Source organism: Bos indicus x Bos taurus, chromosome 10 (genome assembly GCF_003369695.1).
Source record: "Bos indicus x Bos taurus breed Angus x Brahman F1 hybrid chromosome 10, Bos_hybrid_MaternalHap_v2.0, whole genome shotgun sequence".
Taxonomy (NCBI): domain Eukaryota; kingdom Metazoa; phylum Chordata; class Mammalia; order Artiodactyla; family Bovidae; genus Bos; species Bos indicus x Bos taurus.
The window spans coordinates 55170010-55188688 of NC_040085.1; the positions used below are offsets into that span (position 1 = coordinate 55170010).

General features: G+C 38.8%; 1 protein-coding gene and 1 pseudogene across 2 annotated transcripts in view; one reads left to right on the forward strand and one right to left on the reverse strand.

The window, feature by feature from the left end:
* SHC4 (SHC adaptor protein 4) overlaps positions 1-18679 on the forward strand; it is a 136906-nt gene that overhangs the window by 51336 nt on the left and 66891 nt on the right. The window lies entirely within an intron of this gene.
* Positions 1349-2073, reverse strand: LOC113900360 (annotated as a pseudogene).

An 18679-nucleotide genomic window follows, 5' to 3' on the forward strand; every position in this document is an offset into this window, starting at 1 on the left:
ATTTTTGCAGACAATCTGAAGAATATTTGATTCTGTTTCTCCCATGTTGACCATTTTTCCTGTTGCTAAATTTTCACAAGCATTTTTAAATTGTGGTAAAATATGTATAACGTAAAATTTACCACTTTAACAATTTTTAAGTATACAGTTCAGTGGTATTAAGTAAGTTCATGTCGTGCAACTGTCACCATCCTTCTCTAGAAGTTTTTCACCTTCTTAAATTGCAACTTTGTACATTAGATAATAACCCTTCATTCTCTCCTCCCCCAGCTCTGGCAACCACAGTTTTACTTTCTGTCTCTATGAATATGACTGCTATGGGTACTTCAGATAGATAGAGTTATATAGTATTTGTCCTTTTGTGACTGGTTTATTTCACGTAGCTTAATGGCTTCAAGGTTTAGAACTAGGTCAAACAATATAAATATTCTGAAGGCTTTAGACGCCAATTGCTAGGTTGTTCTGCAGAAGAACTGTAATAGTTGGTATCCTTCCTCCCTGTCGCGTATCTGTTTTTTTGTTACTATCTTTTATTTTTATTGTATTTAAATTAAAAAAAATTTTATTTTGGAGTATAGTTGACCAACAATGTTGTGTTAGTTTCAGATGTACAGCCAAGTGATTTAGTTATACATATATCTATTCTTTTTCAGATCTTTCCCCCATATCGTTTATTATAGAGTACTGAGGAGAGTTCTCTGTTGATTTTTTTTTTTTCCTTTAAAGAGATAGCCTTTATTTGAAGGATTTTTACACTGAAGAATTAAAAAAGTGGTAGGTTTTTGGAACTTACTGACCTGTATTGAAAAGGAACTGTTGACAAAGATTCACCAGAAATAATCTGAACAAGCAAGAAAATATAGTTAATACTACTGAAACCTACTAAAAAAGTTCCAGGACACACGGTTTCTCTGACATAACAATACCTCTAAGTGCTGTCGTGGATACGAAACTGACTGCTTGTTACTTTTCTAAACAATCAGTGGTATAGTTAACAATATTCAATCACTTCTGTTCTTTCCTGAATATATAAAAATTAAAATACTAATTAAAAAACTAATATATTCTTCTCTTTAAATGTTTCTTACACATACAATTTCCATATTTTCGGTCAATAGTGATGTGGTTTAAGAGCTATTTCATTCACAAGTCAAACAACAATCTACCCAAAGGGAACTGATAGTCTTTAGGCTCATAGTGCAAATGAAGAGTTCGGGAATGCAGCAACTGACATTTCTAAAATACAAAACAGATCAAATTCTTAGGAGAGACATGCAATAAGCTCTATTAAGCAGCTGGCCACAGAACGAGAACATTGGATCATGTCACTGGTGATTTCAATGGGACGCCAGGTAGTTCCAAACTCAACTCGAACTCTAATCTTAGGCTTTGTATTTTGCTTTTCCAGTTTCAGTAATGACACACACGTGATTCAAGTCCCTGAAGTATTCATTATAGTCAAGGGCATATCCCACAACAAACTTGTCTGGAATTTCAAATCCAACAAAGTCTGGTCTATATCTAACACTTCGAGGGGTCCTTTTCACCAGCAAGCTTGCAACCTTGACCATCTTTGGTTTATGCTTCTTGACCAAGGAAAGCAAAGTCTGCATTGTCTTCCCAGTGTCAATTATATCTTCTACAATCAAGACATTCTTTCCAGTTAAAGTTGAGAGATCATCTCCACCAATTACTTTTATCTCGCCTGTTGACTGGTCATTACAGTAGCTCTTCCGTCTGATAAAATCTACAGTCATAGGAATGGATTTGTCACTATTTCTGTTTAGTGCTTTGATGTAATCCAACAGGTCGGCAAAGAACTTATAGCCCCCCTTGAGCACACAGAGGGCCACAAGGTGATGGCCACCCATCTCCTTCATCACATCTCGAGCCAGTTGTTCGGTCCTGTCCATAATTAGTCCATGAGGAACAAACACCTTCTGCAAATCCTCAGCATAATGATTGGTTTTACAAAATAAATCTAGGTCATAACCTGGTTCATCATTGCTATTCACCACGCTGGGGCTGTGGGCCGCCATAACGTAGCCGGCTGGCGCGCAGGCTGAAGGCAGTCTGGGGCTGATTATTTTATATATATCAGTGTGTGTATGTGTGTATAATCCCAACCTCCTAATTCCTATCTTTAAAAAATATTTATGAATTTGTAAGTCTGTATTTTCCTATTGTTTAATAAATGGCAAAAGGCTATTTTTTTCTCTGCCATGAAGATTCAGTTTATGAATGATATATAGATCCAAGGGAAGGTGGCCAGTATCTGGATATTGTTTCTTGTAGATGTGTCGATAATTCCTTGTAGATTCTGGCATTGTAGATTGTGTTTTGGGCAGATTTGTGGAAGCTTGAGAGTGGCTCACTTTCCATAAAACCTTTAGTTTCCACCCTACTTCACAAACATTTACTCTTTCCTTCTCTCCATTTTTCTTTATCTCCTCTCCTTTCTTCTTTCAACATATATATATTTTCACATTCAGCCACTATTCAAGTTGCTTTATTATCAATTGTTTTGGATGTTATTAATACATAACTGTGGAATCAGGTTCAAATTGTTTAAAATTTCAATGTCACATAGTCACTGAGTTTCATTTAGCTCATAATCCTACTTAATCTAAGAAAAAAAAGTTCAATGGACCAGGTAGAATTCTAAAAGAAAGAACTTCATTTTGTGTGACCACAGCTGTGTGTGTGTGCTTAGTCGCTCGGTCATGTCCAACTCTTTGTGACCCCATGGACTGCAGCCCACCAGGCTCCTCTGTCCATGGACTGTTCCAGGCAAGAATACTGGTGTGGGTTTCCATTCTCTTCCACGGTGTCTCCCCCACCCAAGGATAGAACCCTGGTTTCCTGCATTATAGGCAGATTCTTCCCTGCCTGAGCCATGCCCACGGTTATCTCCCGACATTTACCATCAAGCAGAAGATTAATCCAGTGTGGATGCTGATAAGCTGGTGTAGCTAATTCCTGCTCTGGATACAAACAGATGTATTCAGTCTGATGTTCTGTCCATGTTAATTCATCTTCCCATCTCTATACTAGCTGGTACACTGTTCCAGTTAATAGAGAGACAGCAGTATGAAGTTCTGGAATAAAGGAGGATCCATGGTTAACAAACAACATTTGGGTCAGCCGTTGAAATGGAAGAGAAAAATGGAGTCAATTCTTATCTTTATGAGGGATCTTTCTACCAATTGTTTGGGGGTTGAATTCACAGGACCTCTGGAGCATAGAAAATACTCACAGAAGAGAAAAAGAGAAAGAAAGACAAGGAGGCCATATACTATGTTGGCAGTTCCAGATTATAATCTTTTCAAGGCTCTTAGCAGGCTTCTCTGACTTCTGATTTAGTCACGGGGGAGCCCTTTCAATGGCTTTTACTATTGTTCCTCCACAAATTCTCACCCAGACATTTAACCACTTGACTGATTTAGGACCAGATCTTAATTTTTAATAATCTAGTTTATGCAAAAGGGCAAAGAAGGAGGTTGTTCCTAATAGAAAAGAGAAACAAGGTGATTAGGAAAACAAAGACTCACAGTGATAGTTTGCCTTCAAGAGTCTGGAAAACAATGTCAAAAGGAAATAAGAGAAGGGGAAAATGAAAACCTTACTAAGGGTGACATAGTCATTCCTCTCTTTAACAAAAACGTTCTCATCATCATTTTTATTTTGGGGGGAGGGATTCAAAAAATTTAGTAGCATTATCTCATTTAATCTCCAATAAAAACTCTCATTCTAGGAACTTCCCTGGTGGTACAGCGGCTAGGACTCTACGCTTTGACTGAAGAGGGCTTGGGTTTAATCCCTGGTCTGGGAACTAAGATCCCACCTGTCACATGGCATAGCTTGCTGCCCCCTCCACCAAAAAAAAAAAAAACAAAACCTTTCATTCTACTAATGAGGAAATGAAATTTAGATTAAGTTGCCTGAAGTCATACAATGAATAGGCACAAAGGTGGAACCTTAGCCTAGCACCACAAGAATCAAGAACCTTTGCTCTTTGCTGCTGTTTTAGTATGTCATGATAGTTACATGGGATTTTCCCCTTTAATTTACTTATTGTAGAGAAGTTCATTAATAGATTTTATAATATGGAACAATCATTGAATTCCTGCTATAAACACTTCTTAATTTTCATATCATCATAGGTAGTAGTTACATACACATTGTTAATATTTTATTTCAAATTTTTGTATCCTTAAAATAAGTGAGTGTTCTTTTTGAACTATACTCATGAAGTTTTGGTTTCAGGAATAGGTTAGACTAATACAAATGATTTCAGAAAGTGTCCATATTTTCTGTGTACTGCAGCACTTTAAACAATATTGGAATTATCCACTACTTAAACAGTCTTTGGTACTAGCCCAAACAACTCTCTGGACCTATTAGAGTGTTACCTCCATTGTCAAATCTTTTTTTTTATTAGTCTTTACAAATTTCTTATCCTTTGGTAAAATAATTTGGATAATTTTACCTTAAAAGTTGGGTATTTTACTTAGATTTTTCAAATTTATCACAAAATGTTGGCCGCAGTATTTGTATCTAATTTTTAAATAGCCTCTATATATGTGATTATGCTTTCTTCTACATTTCTAATCTGTGTGTGATCTTTTTAAATCAGATTTGCCAGAGGTTTATTTATACTATTGCTCTTTTGAAAGAACCAGGTTGGGTTTTATTATTCAAATCTACTTGATTTTTTGTTTTCTAATTCATTTATTTCCCCTCTAGCTTTAGTATATCTTTCCTCCTTTTTAAGTCTATTTTATGCTGTTCTTTCTTTAATTTCTTAAGATTATTCTTTCATAATTTCTTTATTTTTATTTTTTATCCAGTTTTACTAAGATATAATTGACATATAACAAACACTGTGTAAGTTTAAGATATACAACAAAATGATTTGACTTATATATATCATGAAATAATTGTCAATAAATTTAGTGAACACCATCATCTCATATAAATACAAGGTTGATTAAAGAAACAGAAAAAAAGTTTTTTCCTTGCCATGAGACCTCTTAGGATTTACTCTCTTAACAACGTCCATATATAATGTATGACAGTGTTATTTAACATATCGTACATTACTTCCCAAGTACTTATTTATCAACTGAAAGTTTATACCTTTTGACTGCCTTCATCCAATTCTCCTTTCCTCCACTTCTGGCCTTTGGTAATCACAAATCTGATTTTTTTTAATGAGTTTTTGTTTGTTTTGGCAGTATAATTGACCTACAACATTATGTTAATTCCTGGTGTATACCAGGATAACATAGTGTTGTATACCATAGTGATTTGGTATTTCTATACATTTCAAAATGATCACCATGATAAGTCTAATGACCATTCATCGTGATTTTTAAAACAAAGATAAACAAAGCAAAACAAAAAACCCTAATTTGATCTGAAGTGCACAGACACACAAAAAATTATCTCACAAAAACCTAAAGCTCACTCCCTCCCTTGCATAAGCATTCACATCATGCAAAAAAGAAAAAAAGTCTTCCCTCTCCCACTAAGGATGCCTTCTTCTTTGTGTCTGGGTGAGAACCTGCCTCTGATATAGAAGAAGGAATAAATTATATGTCAGGGTAAACCCAATAAGTGAAGCTGGTGGAACAGGGCTTGGTTTTCAACCCTGAAGATCAGAACTTCATAGGAAACATGGAGGGACTATTTAGTTCATCCCCACGGGACAGAATTTATCCCAAGGGCAGGGCATACTGTTGGTGGGAGGGCCTCCAGATCATTGTCTTACTACACTGTCCTCCTCCTGTATTTATTGCTTTACATATGGAACTCATACTTGGCAATAAATTCAGCCAGTCTAAGTACAAAGCACCCAGCACAGGATCTGTCCATGCCAGGCTCCAGGAGAGCTGGGAAACAGTGGTCTGTGGTGGGTTTTTGCCTCATTCCTGTGATGGCCACCCCTGGAGGAAGGAAAAGGAGGTGTTAGAGGGTGGGTGGTGAGTGCTTCCTTTTGGGGTCTTGTCTTTAATTCATTTTCCCTAGCTGATCATAAGGGTTATTTATCTGCCACATTCCATTCCATGGGGTAGAAGACCCAGAGTAGTATTTTTTGGAACTACTGTCAATGGTAAGCAGGCTATAATGAGTGATTGGTACTAAGTAAAGCAGCAAGGAAGTAGAGATCATAATTCAGAGGATGTTGTAATTGGACTAATTTCCTGTTTGTAATGTTATTGCTCCTGAGCACTGATTCTGCAAATTTAATTCACTGTCTTAAAATTTTGATTCTTTGGCTTCAGCAGGACATTAAAGGCACTTTTTCAGAGATAAATGTATACTTGTGTGTGTGTGAGCAACCATTACAGGCAAAGCAGAGCCAAAATGCAGCTGAAATGAACATTTACCTGTGCATGAGGTTTGTAAGCAATGTGAATGTCAGGAGGGAGAATATTCTGTAGAGGTCAGATATCTGCATGCTGGGTGGCTAAACTCAGATATCTGTTTGTTTGAAGACAGGATGGCATTTATTTAATTTTCCTGAGGAATGTATGAATGAGATTGATTATAGCTATGCATGGATAAGCATGTGTACGTCTGTGTAAAATTTGGAGTTATTTCCAGCATCTGGTGTGTGAGTTTGTGTTAACTTGTGAGGAGACTATGCAGTGAGGAGTGGGACTGCAGCCCACATGGGACTCAAAGTAAAGACTCCAGAGCGGGGATAAAGAGTTTATTAATTTGCCAGACCAGGGGACACCCCCCAGTGAAGACATTTACTGAGAACAGTGGCAAGGAGAAAAACATCAAGAGTGTTAAAGTTTTAGTTCATAGTGGTCATGCTAAGAATTAATAGTTACCGGAACAGAATGTACATGGTTGGATAAAGCAAGTTTCATTGTTCATTGGTCAGAAAGGAATGTGAAGACCTCAGCAAGGGTCTGGGTTCCCAGGGTCAAGATTAATGACCTTTATCAGCTGGTGAGACCAGTTACAGTGATACATGACAGTCAGATCCTCCTTGGCAGGCACTGATGTAAGTGGAAGTACTTCCTCTCACACAGGTGTAGACATCAGGAAACCCTCGTGGAGGTTTCATGTGTGTGTGTGAACGTGTGGATAACGACAACTTCTGCTAGTTTCAAGCTGTGCTGACCCCGGTTCCTCACAGCCTCTTTAGGACTGAGATCTCGCTTCTCAGATATCTGAGATGAAATAGCCAATTACATCCCTTTCAGAAGTCTTCAAAGATACAGTAATTTTAAAAAATGTTTGCAAGCAATTGAGAAGGATTCTGATAGGATGACAGAGTCAAATACACAGAGAGAGGGTGTGGGAGTCAAGGGCTCCTTTTGCTCACAGTCATTAGCACAATGTCACACGCAGGTGCACTTTGAGCACAAGTAGGACCAAGAATGGCACCCCACTGCAGTGTTCTTGCCTGGAGAATCCCAGAGACGGAGGAGCCTGGTGGGCTGCCGTCTATGGGGTCGCACAGAGTCGGACACGAATGAAGCGACTTAGCAGCAGCAGCAGCAGGACCAAGAAACACAGTCACTAAGGCAACCCACAGAATGGAGTGGAAAAATATTTCTTAAATCAGATCTCTGATAAGGAATTAATATTCAGAATATATAAAGAACTCCTACAATTCAACAGCAGGAAACCAAACAGCCCTATTAAAAACTGGGCAAAGGACTTGAATAGACATTTCTCTAAAGAAGACACACGAATAGACAATAAGCACATGAAAAGATGCCTAACACAACTAATCATTAGGGAAATGTAATAAAAACCACCGTGAAATAGTACTTCACACTCATTAGAATGGCTGTTATTTAGAAGAAACCCCCCAAACAACAACAAAAAACTTTTAATTTAACAAATTAAATGTTGACAAGGTTGTTAGAAATTGGAACTCTTATGCACTGCTGGTGGCAATGTAAAATGGTGCAGCTGCTGTGGAAAACAATATGGCAGTTCCTAAAAAATTAAAAATAAAATTATCTTATGATTGAACAATTCCACTTCTGTGTATATATTTAAAAGAATTGAAAGCAGGTACTTGGATGTTTGTACACCTATGCTTATAGCAGCATTATTCACAGACTCATAAGATGAAAGCAACCCAAGTATCCATTGATGGATGAATGGATAAACAAAACATGGTATATAACATGGTATATACATACAGTGGAACATTAGCCTTTAAAAAGAAGGAAATCCTGCCGGTTTTGATGACCTGGATGCAATTGGAGGACATTATGCTAAGTGAAATAAGTCAGACAGAGAAAGATGAATACTGCATGATATCACTTATGTGTGTAATCTTTTTATAAAAAGTCCAACTCATAGCAACAGAGTAGAATGGTGGTTACCAAAGGATGGGGCATCGTGAGGCTGGGAAATGGGGAGCTATTGGTTAAGAACAAGCTTTTGTTTAAGATGATTAAGGCCTTTATGATCTAATGTATAGCATAGTGACTATAGCATACTAATGCAGTGACTAATACTGCATTGTATAATACAATTTAAATTTGCCAACAGAGTAGATTTTAAGCAATCTCACCAAAAAAAAGAGGTAAATATGTGAGCTGATAGATGTGCTCATTAACTTGATTGTGGGAATTCTTTCACAATATTCACAGCTATTAAACTATCACGTTGTATACTTTTAAATATATTATGATTTTATTTGTCAATTATATCTCAATAAAGCTGCAAAAAAGTAAATTTTTACACATGCTATAGCATGAATAAACCTTGTGTTAGTCCATTCAGGCTTCTGTAACAAAATACTACAGATAGAGTAGCTTATAAACAACAGATGTTTATTTCTAACAGCTCTGGAGATTGGATGTCTGAGATCAAGGTGTCAACATGGTGGGGTGAGGGCCTTTTTCTGGATGACAGAATGATCATATCCTTCCTTGCAGAGGGCCTAGGGGGTTCTGTGGTACCTCTTTTATAAGAGCATTAACCTCCATCATGAGGGCCCCACCCTCATGACCTAATTGATTCCCAAAGGCCCCAATTACTAGTACTGTCATCTTTGGGTGTTAGGATTTCAACATAGAAATTTTGGGGAGATAGAAACATTCAGCCTACTGCAAAGCTTGAGGATATTCTGCTAAGGAAAAATGCAAAAAGACAAATACAAAGACAAAGACAAAAAAGTAGTCTGATTTCCCTTGTATGAAGTGCCTAGAGTAGTCAGATCTAGAGACAGAAAGTAGATTGGTAGTTGCCAGGGGTTAGAGGGAAAGGGGATTAGTGCTTCATGGGTACAGAGTTTTAGTTTGGGAAGGTGAAAAAAAAGTTCTAGAGATGAGTGGTGCTGATGATTGCATGACAATGTGAATGTACTTAATGCCACTGAACTATACACTTAAAAATTATTAAAATGGTAAATTTTATGGATGTGTACTATATATGTGTTTTACAACAATTTTTAAAAAGCGTTGGTTACTAGATGAGTTATATTTTTGAAGTATTCAAGGTTGTCTAAGTTTGTTTTGCTGAAAGTGTGCAAAGCCAGTAAGAGAAGGACAGCTGAAGTGTCAAGGCCTGTTTCTAGCAGGTCCCACAGCTGAGATAATTTGGGGAAAAGTGCATGTAGTCTGTTCTAATTTCTTGAAGCCCAACCAGAAACTCTGCTGGCCAAGAGGGCTGCTGCAGGACAGGAGGTGAAAGTAGTTAACAGTAGCTGATATTTGTTTCACTTGCCTTGCTCTCTTATGAAGCACATGATCACCCTGAGAAGAACGTACTGTAATTTTGAGCAGGGGATGCTGAGGCTCAGAGAAGTCTTTGGGACCATCCCCAGACCACACAGCTATTTCCCTGAACTCAAACCCAGGAACCCTTATACCAAATCCTGTCCCTATAGCACTTAATATTTTCTAGTGACATTGTTTTGGTTTGAAGCTAAGAAACTGCTCTTATAGCTGTGGATAGACTAAGATGATGGGGGACAGTGCAGGCAGTAAATGCAGGCCTGACCCACCTTTTAAAAATCACTTCTAAGTGAGGAAACAACTCAGCTATGACCATCTCCATCGCTGATGTCAGGCCTCTGGGACATCTGATTTCTAACATTCTTTTTCACTATATTTTTCTGATTATAAATACTAAAATTGGCTTATTGTGGGAACTGAGAGATAGGGTAAAATTAAAGAAAAAATAAACAAATTGCTGGAGGTAACTAGTAGTGGTAGTTTGGTGTAAGATTTTTCCAGTCATTTGTTTGAAAGCTAAGGTGAGATTAGATAGTGTGTATTAATTTGTAACATGCTTTTATCATCTAATGTACACATTTTCTAGGTCATTATGTATGAATAGTACTTGCTTTGACCTGAGCTTTAAGGTGTAAGAAATAATTTTAAGTACATCTCCTTGCCGTGGGTATATTTATTAAGAGTCTTTGGCTTTAAGTAGCAGAAAGTAACTCTGCCTAGGTAAGCCAAAAGGGGAATTTCCTGAAAGGATATTGAGGCAGCTCCTGGAATCTGAGAAGTGGACAATCAAACAGATAAGGATAGAGTCAGGACTGCAGGGCTGCAGGGATTCCCTACCTCTGGTTTTCTCAATTCCAGATGTCAAATTCCCAGGTAGGATGGTGACTGGGGCCCAATGCTGGGCCAGTCAGCCTCGGCCAGGACAGAGTTGCGTTGTGGCAAAATGAAAGTTCCGTAACACGTGAGTATTGTGCTTGTGCATGTGCTAAGTTGCTTCAGTCGTGTCCAACTCTGTGCGACCCTGTAGACTGCAACCTGCCTGGCCTCTCTGCCCATGGAATTCTCCAAGCAAGAGTATGGAGTGGATTGCCGTGCCCTTCTCCAGCTCTCGTATATTGGGAAGGGCGATTACTGGGAGGAGGAAAAAGTAGCTTGTAAAATGCCAGTAGTAAATGCAGTAAAAAATAGATTCCTACCTCAAAGGGAAAAGAAGACAATAGATCACTTTCTTTGAATACCTTAAAAAAAAAGATTGGACATATTTAAATCATCCCCCAAATGCTCCACTAAAATTTAAGGTTTTCTGAATTGTTAATCGAAATGTCATTAATTTTTGAACACAATTCAATTGACCTGTATGTCGATGCAGTGTTTGTGTATTTCAAGAAACATTGAGGCTACATGTGTAGGTATTGTGTATTTTATGCAGTTTTTATGGGATGCAGGGCATTATTCTAGTGTTTTACGTATTTGTAGAGGTTTATAAAATGGTGATTAGTTTTGTTAATTCTCTTTATAGTATCTATATTTGATTTGTTGAGAAATCCTTTGTCAGGAATGAAACTTCCAATTAAAATGTTTTTTCCATGGAAAATATGATCCACTTTATGAAATTGTTTCTAAAAACATGTTGCAGCTGAAATCAGAACCTGCTAATTTATCCATATGAATCTACAGAAACTTACAGATGTGCATATATTATCATGTGAACACATATGCACTCTTCCTCTAACAGGCAGTATACACACTTCACCTGATCTAAGTGAGACTAGTTAGCTATCTGTCCATATCTAAGTATGGATTTCAGTGGATCGCCTCAAGTGTTTGAGGAGAAACAGATTAATTTAGAGCTTAAAATGCATGAATGTTAAAGTGTATGCATTTGGGGACGACCTCAGTATTTTTAGCTTCAATTGCTGAATGAAATAACTTTTTCCGGTGATTTTTTTTCCCTCAAGCCTTCTTTACTGTGCAGAGCCAGTTGAGAATATATTCTGGTATCTCCCTTTTTGGCCCTTTTTGGTTTCCTTTAAAAGTCAGTACTGAATGTTTGTAATACCCCAAGCATATTCCAGTATATTCTGTGCAAATGTCTCTAGGACCAAGAAACTGGGTTTCTAATTTTGATTTTGATGGATACACTGGTCATTTCCTGGTCTGAATCATTTAACAATGCAAGTAAAATAGGCCTTTGTACCATTGCTCTTAGAAACACCAGTACTGCGGTTGCATAGGAGCCTCCTGAGAAAGCTTAGCGTGGGCCTCAGAGTGCGTCTGGCTAAGAAGGGATTGAGTCTCTATCCTTTTTTAGTGGGGCAGTCAATCACAAGGGCTCCATCATCCATCATCTTTGGGCCTTGAGGTTCTCCCTGGAAGCCTAGTGTATGGAATTTGGCCTGGATTCAAGATACCATATATCCAGAAAAATCAAAGATGCAGTTGCTTTTAGGAAGTGAGCTAGATGGAAAGCACTAAAAATTCATTAAAAAGTAATCTCAGCCTGACTTTTCTTTGATAAAAAGAAGGCTTTGTGGTCAAAGGAAATGCTAGACAGTTGGCAGTCTCTCCCTTTGCCAGTCAGATTTGTTCCATTTCTTATCAGGATTCTCCTTAGGAAAACTGTGAAATGCCTAATGGAGCAAATGCAGGTTCTGACCCATTTACTTAAACATGAGTTGGAGCTTATGAGAGCTGCACCTCCTCTAGGAAAATGTGAGTGTGCATGCATGTTTGAACAAAAAAGGATAGTTCACTATTAGCTCTGACAATGCCAATATTTTAAAAAGGGAAGATATCTTCTAGTTCAATGTTTATGCCAAAGTAAAGGAGCATAATTCTGGCAGCAGCTCATTAGCAGGACTTATGGATCTAGAAACAGATGCTGAGATGGAGAGTTAAATGCAAAAGGTATACTGGGAGAATTCTTAAGATCAACACATAGGGGAGTGAGGGTTGCAGGTTTGACATGGTGGCAGTGTTGAATAGTGATGCTGTCTCAACAAAGCCCTCAGCATATCTCCTGGGTGCGGAGACCAGGCCTTTGAACACCGTATTGATTTGTCATGTCATGTCATGTCATTTGTCATGCCTCTTGGGAGGGACATGTTTATGGTAACTAAAAGGTAACTAAAAGAGAGACAAGTTCTGGGGAAGGAGCTCAGCTGTGAGACATGAGCAGCGAACATTCCCACAACCAGGGTAATGAGTACTTCTGTTCTGAAGGGGGATCTGGGTTATACAAGGGGACAAGGATCATACTTTGTTTCAGTGCCATAGAGCTGTCTAAACATTTACATACTGAACATTCAGGATGTCCAAGGCAGCCCACTAGGTGCCATGGAGGCATCTAAAGAAAATCAAGTAGGCATTCTGCCTTTATAGAAACCTGGACCATCTGTTGCGGTATGTATAACAGACATAATTGGGCCTCTTCTACAACATGTTTTCTGTATAATTCCAGTTATAACCAGAGAGTGTGCTGTTGGGTACTAGACATTGTAAAAAGCAGTTTAGAACCAGTTCTCAAAGCAGATAGACATTTTAAGGATAAAGCAATAATTATGGATAACATTTTTGAGGCATTGTTCTAAGCACTATCATTATTCCCACTTTATAAATTTAAGAAACTGAGACATAGAAAGCTTTAAAAATGTGTTCAATATCACAGAGATTATAGGAGACTGGTAAATTTTGAATTCTGGCTGTTGATTGCAGAGCCCACTCAACCAGCCTTTTTTTATTATCATAGAGGAGTTGTAGATAAATTAGAACCCTCCACTTTTCCCCCTGTTAACATTTATAGTAATTTTACACTTTTGTTTATTTATGTATCTCCCCCAAGCACTTTCTTCTGTATCATGTACAAGATATCATGTCACTTAATGAAACTTAGTTGATACAAAAAGAAGAAGGATTTCGGTTTCCCTCTCCTTTCTTTTTTTTTTTAAATATATTTTAATTTAATTTAATTTTTTAACTTTACAATATTGTATTGGTTTTGCCATATATCAAAATGAATCCGCCCCAGGTATACATGTGTTCCCCATCCTGGACCCTCCTCCCTCCTCCCTCCCCATACCATGCCTCTGGGTCATCCCAGTGCACCAGCCCCAAGCATCCAGTATTGTGCATTGAACCTGGACTGGCGACTCGTTTCATATATGATATTATACATGTTTCAATGCCATTCTCCCAAATCATCCCACCCTCTCCCTCTCCCACAGAGTCCAAAAGACTGTTCTATACATCAGTGTCTCTTTTGCTGTCATTGAATGCTGGTAGGAGAGACAAAGAGTGGAAGGTCATAATTAACAGTATGTAAAAGCAGTTCCATAACCCTTGTGTTTATGTAGTAGAAAACTCATCTAAGACCCAGCTGCTTCCTGTACCAACATACTGAGCTAGACCAAGGTCAAGTACGTATAAACAATCTGTCTGTGATGATTAAAAGGTTGTGTTTTAATAGGTTTTTTGCCACATACAAGCTAATAGCTGATTGTGATCCCATGGCCTCTTACATTCATTTCTGGTTAGCTCCAGAAGAAGGCTCAGCAAACCACCTGCTACCTAATTTTGATTTTGCCATATTTTGAGCCAAGAATGGTTTTTGACTTTTTAAAAATGATTGGGGGTGGGGGATCAAAAGACAAATATTTTGTGACTTGTGAAAGTTATATGGAATTCACATTTGTGTCCGTAAGTGTTTTTGGCACTCAAGCATGCCCATTCACTTACGTGTTGTCGGTGGCTGCTTTTTCAGCTGCATAGGCAGAGTTGTGTTGTTGTGACAGTCTATATGGCTCACAAAGCCTAGCAGTTTTTACTCTCTGGCCCTGGACAAAAAAAGGCATGGTGATTACTGCTATGAAGAGGTTCTCAATCTGACTCAGCTCTATTGGAAACACTTGAGGGAGCTTTTAAAACTCCCAATCCTCAAGTCCACCCTCACCCACTAAATCAGAATGTCTGGAGATGACACCCAGTCATCAGGATTTGTTAAAGCTCCCCGGTGTTTCCCCAGTGTGCAGCCACGGTTGCAAACCACTGCCTAGAACATGAATATATTTCGAGGGGCATATGGTCTAGACCTCTCAACATCCAGGCTGCCAGATACGGGACAGAATGCAGGTCACTTATCACCACCCATGTGTGCAGGGGATCATGGGAACAAAGATATTCAGGGTCTTCAGATACCTTCTGATGAAAGCCTTTCCTGTGAGAAGAGCAGAGATAAAGAGGACAGAGGGGAGAGGAGACGATTATACTAAATATCTATCCTAGCACATTGACTAAATTGAATACAGATTTCCCCCCAAATGGAACATAATTAAGTGCGTAGCCTTCCCCATCATAGCTGCCTGGAGAAAGTGACCTAATTCCTTAACGTCCACTAACACAGCCATCTGGGTGAAGCTGTAGAGCACAGAACCAGGCACCCTGTGCAGTGCGTTCAAGTAGAAGTTCTGGTCTACTGTGTGGTCCTTGAGCTGATCTGCTTTAGAATCACTGGGGAGGCTGTTAACCTGCAGACCTATAAAATCAAAATCCCAAGAACAGTCCCAGGAATCTGCATTTTTAACCAGCAAGCCAGTTAATTTTTAAGAACTTGAAAGTTTGATCACCACTTACCTAAATGGTTATCTCAGTGAATTCTTAGCTAATATGCAGGCCAAAGTTGTCCCACCAGTGGACCCAACTGGCTAGACCAGTTACTGATTCCTTCTAGAGGCACACACACACATTTTTGAAAACTGGACTTGCCAGATAAAATCTGTAGTGTATATACCAAATAGCCCATAAAACACTGGAAGTTATTTTTTTTAAACAGTGGTGGGAGTTATACACTCATATTACCCATTATTGTCTTGCTCAACATTATACATACCTTTATGGCAAACTGTATTAAGTATCTTAAATGGCACCAAATTTTCCTTTTATGAAGATAGGCCTATTTTTGGAAGTAGATAAGCGTCATTTGGAGTGAAATATGATGAATAAAGGTGGGTGATTATGTTGAATCTGTTTTTTTTTTTAAATTCATTAAAAAAATTCTTAAGTGACCACACTATATGATCAGTATACTTTTTAACCTCAAAAGATATGCCTTAATAATAATTTAGAATATTTTGTCTAAAACAGAATGGTTTTAGTTTATTCCAAAGTAAAGGAGGACAGTCTTTTGGATTTACCAATTCCAGTGTGTTTTGTGTGAAATCAACCCCATATCTCATTTTGTATTTGAAGGTGTAGAAGCCACGTTGCATTTTGAAACATGTGATCATTTTATGAGAAACCATTGTGGGGATAGGAGAAGATCAGGACTTCATTTCTGTTTACTGCGGGGAGACTTGCAAGGGAGGTGCTACCGTGGAGACAGAATGGTCTTTCAACTTCATTAAAGTACAATTCATGGGTTAACCTTTGCATCAGAGCCAAAGGGCAGAATCACAAAATAGACAGAACAACCTGTGTTCTGTGGTGGCTTGGGCTGGGTAGAATTGCAAATGTACTTTATAATCAGATTTTGAATAGAATTCAGGTTGAACAGAGTGGTGAGATAAGTCCATGTGAGAGTAAATGCTGTGGGCATTCCTAAAAGGTTTGATTTGACCATCCTGGGCCCCAAAGTGCCTGTTTCCAAAATGAAAGGATATATTTTATGGGCAGCATCAACCGTCCCAGAGTGCATGGGCAATGCCCTTGATAGTAACACAAAGGGAGTTTGAAGTTTTCCATTTTCTGCTGGTCTAGGGCCATTGACTGCACTCATTGTGTGCTTATCGCCACGGAGGCAGGCTCATGTTCTAAAGTGTCCTGTCTGAGGCTTGCATATATTCTTGGAGGTCTTTAATTTCACCAAGCTGAACAAAATTGAACACATAGATCACTGAGCTTTGATGTTCTGAAGGTAAAGATTTCAAAAAAGCAGGTACTAGTTTCCCTAGAACAATTGGAACAACATAAAACTAACACGATGTGGAGTCTGAATTACAATCCTCACATTCATCAATAGGAAGGCGGTTTGAGACATTCAGGTGACAACTTGTCCCTGCACATTATTAACTGATTCATTTAAAGATTCATGTTGGAAATGAAAAGTAAGGGAAAATCCCCTGTGACTTTGTTCTACTTACATATTTTTGAATTCTTTTTTTGGAAAGGCTCTTTCAGGGAATAAAAGTTATTCTCATTTCTATTGGTTTGGACAAAAAGGAACTGTATGTGTGTGTGTGTGTGTGTGTGTGTGGAGATGGGGAGAGTTGCTTTCCTGGGCCATTTGCCTGGTTTCATGTGACACATTTTCTGGCTTTCCTATTTACTGAAGAACTGCATTTTGACATTCACTAGAAACAATCTGTCTCACAGGCTCCCACCCTCCCTTAAACACTCCACTTTGTCTTGGATTAGGATATTGCCTTCCAAATTAAAAAAAAACAAAAACAAAAATACACAATGATTGGGCAGCATTGCTTCCAGAGGAGCTTAACTGTTTAAGGGTTAAAGACATGGAAAAATTATAACTTAAGTACTGTAGCGGCCAGGGGTTGATGAAGAAAGGTAGCTTTGTTTGGGTGACGTTTGGGCTCTGTTAAAACAGACAAAATATCTTTTTTCGGTCTTATGGCGTAGGCAGGATTTTATATGCTTAAAAGCAAATCTTCAACTGCATTCTCATTCTCTTACATCAGCCTGCTTCTCCCCTTCTCTCTCATGTGGCAAAACAATAAACAAAGTGACCACTGTTGGTTCTCTGGGTCTCTCTCTCTCTCTTTCTAGTACAGGCTCCCAGGATGGAAATCTTTAGCCATTTAAACTCTGAAAAGTCCTGCTCCTCTAAGAGAGGACGTTTGCTGAATGTTTGCTTGCTGGAGAGTGTCCCATGGTTGTCAGCTTCCAAGGGGTTATGCAGAAATGCAGGCTGCTTGGGCAGCTTGGGTGGTGGCACCGTCATCTTGGGAGGAATCCCTGCCTCGGGATCTCTGTTTTCTTTTTCCTCAGCATGTGTAAAGTCAGTGCTTTAGGTTGCAGGGTGTGGCAAGAACGCCAAAAAGCATTGAAAGTACTATTTGTTCTTGAAAATGTTACAGTTAATCTCTTGGTCCCAGTCTAAGGGGAAGAAAAGATCTTTGAGAAGAAAGGCAAGGAAACCAAGCACATATGTGCTTTCTCTGACTGGGGTTTCAGATTCATTAATACTGATGTAAGCAAAGAAAACAGTTGGAGTGGTTTAAAGCAGTGGTTTTTAACCTGAGGTCTGTGGGTTCCCAAGAGGCCCACAGATGGTTTTCTAGGGGTAATGCTGAGGGGCGAGAGTTGGGGCATTGGACCCATTAGAATTAAAAAGAGTATTTGCGCAAATAGGCCTTTGTTGGAGAGAGATCTATTGATCCTCTTTCAGTTCAGTTCAGTTCAGTTCAGTCGCTCAGTCGTGTCCAACTCTTTGCAAACAAATGAACTGCAGCACGCCAGGCCTCCCTGTCCATCACCAACTCCTGGAGTCCCATGTCCAAACCCATGTCCGTTGATCGGTGATGCCATCCAACCATCTCATCATCCGTCGTCCCCTTCTCTTACTGCCCTCAATCTTTCCCAGCATCAAGGTCTTTTCAAATGTCAGCTCTTAGCATCAGGTGGCCAAAGTATTGGAATCGCAGCTTCAAAATCAGTCCTACCAATGAACACCCTGGACTGATCTCCTTTAGGATGGACTGGTTGGATCTCCTCACAGTCCAAGGGACTCTCAAGAATCTTCTCCAACACCACAGTTCAAAAGCATCAATTCTTTGGCGCTCAGCTTTCTTCACAGTCCAACTCTCACATCCATACATGACCACTGGAAAAACCATAGCCTTGACTAGATGGACCTTTGTTGACAAAGTAATGTCTCTGCTTTTTAACATGCTGTTTAGGTTGTTCATAACTTTCCTTCCAAGGAGTAAGCGTCTTTTAATTTCATG